Consider the following 6,526-nt stretch of genomic DNA (forward strand, 5'->3'; position numbering starts at 1 on the left):
TTTTTCTTTTCTTTCTTTCTTTCTTTTTTTTTTTTTTGGAGAGAGAGAGCGTGCAAGACAGGAGAAGCAGGGAAGGGGCGGAGGGGGAGAGAGAGAGAGAATCTCAAGCAGGCCCCTCCCCAACCCAGAGTCCAATATAGGGCTTGAGATCATGACCTGAGCCAACCAAGACTTGGACACCTAACTGACTGAGCCACCCAGGGGCTCCTATCCTCTTTTTCTGATAAGGCTTTTTTGGGGGGTATTTGCTTTTGTGCAACTCAGATATCATCTTCAGGAGCACCTGGGTGGCTCAGTCGGTTAAGTCTGAATTCTGTCATCTCATTTTTTACTTTTTCTAATTTCTACCTGTTTCTTCAAAATTTCTATTGTTTCATTAATTTGTCTTAGCTCATTTTGAATTATTAAGCATTTTCAGCTATGATTTTTCGGCTGTTTTGTGGGCATGTTTTAGTTATTTCTTTTTTTTTTTAATTTTTTATTTTTTTATTAACATATAATGTATTATTAGCCCCAGGGGTACAGGTCTGCGAATCGTCAGGGTTACACACTTCACAGCACTCACCATAGCACATACCTTCCCAATGTTATTTTATTTCTTTCAAGATTTTATTTATTTATTTATTTGACAGAGAGAGACAGTGAGAGAGGGAACACAAGCAGCGGGAGTCGGAGAGGGAGAAGCAGGTTTCCTGCTGAGCAGGGAGCCTGATTCCAGGACCCTGGGATGGTGACTGGAGCCCATGGCAGATGCATAACCAACTGAGCCACCTAGGCGCCCTGGAATGCCCACTCTGAAGGCACTTTGGACACTGCCCTGCCAGAAGGAGGGCTTTCACATTCAGCGGGAGTTGGAAGAGGCAGAAAGGGAAGAGAGGGCCCAGAGTAAGCTCCTGGGGTGACAGGAACTGGCAGTGTTCCTGGACTACCTAGGAGAGGCAATGGAAGAAGGTAAATTAGACAAGCCCCTGTGAATAAGACCCGGATTCCTTACTGCTTTATGAACTCTGCCTTCCAGGGTTAACAGGAAAGGGCCTGCTAGGCTGGCCTTTGGGGGAGGAAGAAAGAAGACCCAGGGACTGGTACCCCACAAACTTCCCCCAAAGCTGGAAGAGAGAGGAGGGCCTAAGGAGCACAGAAGGCCAAGGCAGCTTGAAAAGAGCCTGTGAGGGCTGGCCAGGGGTAACCAGTTCTGTCTCAGACTAGCGCTGGTGGGCAGGAACCAGGTCTCCCGCCAGCACAAGTGGAGCCCACAGGCCTGAGGGGATCCCCTTTAGGGGCAGAGCCTTGGAAATGGGGTCTTCAAGGTCTTCCAGAGCAACACTGTAGCCCCTTGCTCAGCCCCTCCCCCCACAACCAGTGTGTGGTGTGGGATTGGTGAGTGGGGGCTGGGGGGGGGTGCTGTTTCCAGGGCACAGTGTGGCCTCTTGAAGTCCCTGAAGGTGCAGATCCGGGAAAGACTGGTTTCACTTTTTGTCTGGGCCTTCTTTTGCCTTTCTCCTCGTGTCCCTGTACTGGTCCAGTGGCTTCTATTCCCTATGGTGTTATCTCAGTGTGAGCCTTTATTCTGTCCTATTTCTGATTTTTACCATTTGCATTTCCTCCTGTTTGTCTTGCTTCTATCTGCTTCCTCACTCACAAATGTTGATATTATGTAGATCTTGCGGCCTCTTGTGTTTTATTTTTTTCTATCCATTTCTGTTTTGGCATTTTGGTAATATACGTGACTAGGTAATAAATGTCAGAAGAGAGAAGTTATCAGAGTGAAGAGGAAGTAATGATTAATTCTGCTGAGAGAAATCTAGATAAGGTTTTACAGGGTAGATAACACCTGAGGTAAGTTTTGAATGACAGTAATTCAGTAGATAGGCCAAAAGTCAGATAGGCCAGAAGTCAGGGGAGTATATGGTTTTACTACTCGGAGTGATCAGGAGATTAAAAAGAGTAAGTTAAGAAGGGAATTTCCTAGGGGTGCCTGGCTGGCTCAGTCAGTGGAGTGCGTGACTCTTGATCTCAGGGTTGTGAATTCGAGCCCCACGTTGGTTGTAGAGATTACTTAAAAAAAAAAAGAGAGAGAGAGAGAGGAAAAAAAAAGAGAACTACCTAGAGCATGTGTTTTAAAGATTTCATTTATTTATTTGAGAGAGAGAGAGTGAGTGCAAGTGGGGGAGGAGCAGAGAGAAGGGACCACCCGACCATGCTGAGCATGGAGCCCGACTGGGGGCTTGATGCAGGGTTGGATCTCATGACCCCAAGAATATGACCTCAGCTGAAACCAAGAATCACGGGCCCAAAGACTGAGCCACCCCAGTGCCCCAAGAGCATGTGATCTTGATCTCAGGATTGTGAGTTCAAGCCCCACATTGGGCAGGAAGCCTACTTAAGAAGAGGAGGGGAGTCACCTGGCTGGCTCAGTTGATGGAGCACGTGACTCTTGATCTCGGGGTTGTGAGTTTGAGCCCCATGTTGGGTATAGAGATTACTTAATAAAATCTTAAAAAAGAAAAAAAAAGAATGGAAACTATTTATCTTGAAATCACAGGTAGAAGAAGAGGACCTGGTGAAGGATACCAAGAAGTGAAATCAGAGAATTATAAGGTAAACCAAAAAAAGAGTAGTCTCAGAAAAGCCAAGGAGGAAGAAAGTTTTAATAATGAGTCAGTGATCAATAATGTAAAATGCGGACAGGTTAAGTTGAACATACCCTCAAGGCATCACATTCAGGGGGTAGGAAGTCATTAAGGATTCTTAGTGATTTCATTTGCTTCGTTTTCCTTTATACTTGGAGGTTGCTAAAATTGAATCTTGTTTTAGATCTATGTAAAATACTTACATGGTTTCAAAGTCAGGTGTTTAAAACATGTCTGGCTTTCATCTGTCTCCTCTATCCTGTTCCTCCTCCCACCCCACTGGCAACAATTTCTTTTTAATTTTATGACTTATTTTCCCTTTGTGTTTTAGAGTTGAAATTTTTTTTCCATGCTCGAGTACATATGGGTGTGTGGCCCATATGTGGGGCCACCTATATGTGGGTGGCCCCACCTGCCTCTAGTCCCACTGCCCTTCACGAGTAGGAACATTTACCTTCCATCTGTGCTTTAGAGAGTGTCTCAGCTTGTAACTGGGTCAGAATGCAGGCAGAAGGGTTGGCAGCATGGGTCTGCTTGGGCATCTAGTACCTGGTGAGCTGGTTAGTCTGACTTGGGTAGTGGCATTCCAGGATTAGCAGTAGTAATGGCCTTTGTATGTTTGAGGAGTACTGAGGGAAATTTGTGCCTTGCCCTCAGCATCATAACATCACCAACCTGCTGTCCAGATATTCCTGTGAAATATTTTTTTAAAGATTTTACTTTTAAGTAAAATAAACCCATTATGGGGCTCAAACTCACAGCCCTGAGATCAAAAGTCATTATAGGCTCCATCGACTGAGCTGGCCAGTCCTATAAAAGACTCCTGTAGGGCGCCTGGGTGGCTCAGTGGGTTAAGCCGCTGCCTTCGGCTCAGGTCATGATCTCAGGGTCCTGGGATCGAGGCCCGCATCGGGCTCTCTGCTCAGCAGGGAGCCTGCTTCCCTCTCTCTCTTTCTCTGCCTGCCTCTCCATCTGCTTGTGATCTCTCTCTGTCAAATAAATAAATAAAATCTTTAAAAAAAAAAAAAAGACTCCTGTAAAATCTTAAAACAGAAATTATTAACTGAGGTTATCCCATGACTGAAGGCTTCTGTTGGTCACTGGAGAATCTCTTTAAGGATTGGTTTAGAGTCTTCGAATATTCTCTCTCGGGACATGGTTTTCTATCCCATTCTTTGGAATTTTCATTGCTGGTAGCAGAGACAAGTAATAGGAAGAAAACAATGATCCAGGAATGGGACTCTCAGTTCAAGTCCATGGGTAACAGCAGTGTGATCTGTGTGGAGAACAACATCAAACAAACAGAGTTCCCTCAGAAGTTTCTCACTCTCATTGGCTTTTTAAGAAGTTGTCTTTGTGGAAATATAAGTAACTCTGTAGAAGTACATCTGAACCTTCTCCAGAGAAGATCACCACGCTATCTGGGTTCTTCCAGATGTACTTGGAAATCAAATACATATCTCCTGAAGTGTGAACTGTTGCACGGTTCTAAGTTTCCAAGGAAAATGTGACTTCATTTAGTATCTGAATGCCTTCCTCAGAGTCCAGAGGACTTTATGATATCACTCCCAATGTGATCTGCTGCCTTTCCAGCAGCCAGTAAATGGGGACCGTCTTCCAAGCCAACTGCAAGTGTCTGGAGAGCATAGTCTACCGGAGCCTCTTTTAGCTGCTTCAACAGGGCGACAGCAGCCAAGCCAGAATCAGTGCCCCCGGATCAAAGACATCCAGTTCTTCTGCCTGTCAGGTAATGTTTCTGTCACATGGAGATGTACATGTACATGCATAAGGACCCAAAGGTAGGCATGTATAGGAAGAGGAAAAGAGAGCATGAGTGAATCTGCTTCTGCAGGCAAACGTTAATTACTTTACCACCAAGGAATCACAACACATTTGCCTTGAGCTTCCCGTATTTTTTTTTTTAAAGATTTTATTTATTTATTTGTCAGAGAGAGAGAGGGAGAGAGAGCGAGCACAGGCAGACAGAGTGGCAGGCAGAGGCAGAGGGAGAAGCAGGCTCCCTGCTGAGCAAGGAGCCCGATGTGGGACTCGATCCCAGGACGCTGGGATCATGACCTGAGCCGAAGGCAGCTGCTTAACCAACTGAGCCACCCAGGCGTCCCTTGAGCTTCCCGTATTAAGGATCGGCCCCCACCCCCACCCTCGTCTCTTGCATCATCGGTTTGTCTTCTCCGCTGGGTGGTTGGTAGCATTTGCACATCCACACCCCCTGCACCGGCTCTCATCTTCCGTCTCTCCCTCTCCTTCATGGCAAAAGTCCTTGAAAGAGTTGTCTGTACTGCTGTCTCCAGTTCTCACCTCTCCACAGTTTCCACGTCAAGACCCAGGAGTACGTTCTCCACAGTTAGAGAGGGCATGCAGGCGTTCGTCTCTACAGTGATGATACTTAACCATTTCCATGGATGCAACTTTGTCACTTGACTTTAAATCCCAAAATTTGATAGTGTTCCAGAAGAAAAGGCTCCACTTTTTTGGGCGGGGGCGGGGAGGCTCCATTTTGATAACGGATTTGTGATGTGCTTCAGGTTAACAAGCCCTTTAGCTTCTAAACACACAGCCCCAAATCCACCTTCTATCATGGCTTTAAACGAAGGTCTGGCTCCACAGGCATCTGTGTCCAGGAACACTTTCTTATTGGTGATATCCTATAAAATAAATGCAAGCACCCCATCCAATATACAAATTATCTGCCCCATTGTCACAACAATGAAGGATGATCTCACCATTAATTTTGGTCTAGTGAAGGGCGCTTGTGTGGCTTAGTCATTAAGTGTCTGCTTTTGGCTCAGGTCATGATCCCAGGGTCCTGGGATCAAGCCCCACATCAGGCTCCCTGCTCAGTGGGAAGCCTGCTTTTCCCTCTCCCACTCCCCCCGCTTGTGTTCCCACTCTCACATGTCTCTCTCTGTCAAAAAAAAAAAAAAAAAAAAAAAGATAATTTTGGTCTAGTGATTCAAGTCAAAATAAATTAAAAAAGAGAAAGGGTAATTGAAAAGGAGGTGTGTTTCATCTCCTTGTGCTTGAAGATTTCACCTTATAACAGAACCATAAGTAAGGAGGTTTCTTTCCTCAGATTGGCTGCATACCAGATAGCTGGTCAACCCCTGACTACCAGTGAAATCCAAAGCAGCAGTCCGTGCATCTGTCGACTTTCTGAAGCTGAAGTGAGTCTGGACCTCTGTGTTCGATCTTCATAGCACTCAGACGGTAGTCAGAGATGATCTTCACTGCCCTAAAGGGTGCAGATGCCACACCTGGCCCAGCAGAGCCGCTGGCTCTCTGGGCGGAAGCAGGTGGGACAGTCAGCAGGGGTAGAGGCAAGGGCTATGGATTATCTGTTTTTGTTTTTAATATAAGCATCACCTGTGTACCTGTCTCTGTAGCCTGCCTTTCTTAGATACATGGTAGCTTACATACATACTTTTCTCCCCTTGATGTCTTCTTTCTTTCTTTCTTTCTTTTTTTTTTTCTGAAGAAGGCTCCACACCTAATGTGGGGCTTGAACTCACAACTTCAGGATCATGGGTTGCAGGCTCTACCAGCTGAGCCAGCCAGACAACCCTGTCTTGATTTCTTTCTGTCAACAGTGTATCCTGGCAATTCCTTCACTGTTGTAGGTAGAGACTTTTGTGACTCCATAGTGGAGCAGCCTAGTACCCTACTGTATGGGTGTTCTGGTCCATTTTAAGACTAAGGGGACTAGGAAAGACTCAAAGTGGGAAATCTTTTGGAACAGGAGGCCTTTTATTTTGCTAATCTGTGGGTAACTCAAGGGTCCCAGAAGAGGCTTAGATGGCAGTGTTGTCAGAGAGATGACCAAGCATTATTAACACAAGATTGCTGCTGCTCCTGCATAATCTCTTTGTTCTCTGAGC

The 6,526-nt window shown here is 45.7% G+C and overlaps 1 pseudogene; it reads right to left on the reverse strand.

The window, feature by feature from the left end:
* Positions 1–3,670: 3,670 nt before the first annotated feature.
* LOC125095669 (asparagine synthetase [glutamine-hydrolyzing]-like) lies at positions 3,671–5,846 on the reverse strand (annotated as a pseudogene).
* Between the last annotated feature and the right edge of the window lie 680 nt (positions 5,847–6,526).

Source organism: Lutra lutra, chromosome 3 (assembly GCF_902655055.1).
Source record: "Lutra lutra chromosome 3, mLutLut1.2, whole genome shotgun sequence".
In the NCBI taxonomy this organism is placed as follows: Eukaryota; Metazoa; Chordata; class Mammalia; order Carnivora; family Mustelidae; genus Lutra; species Lutra lutra.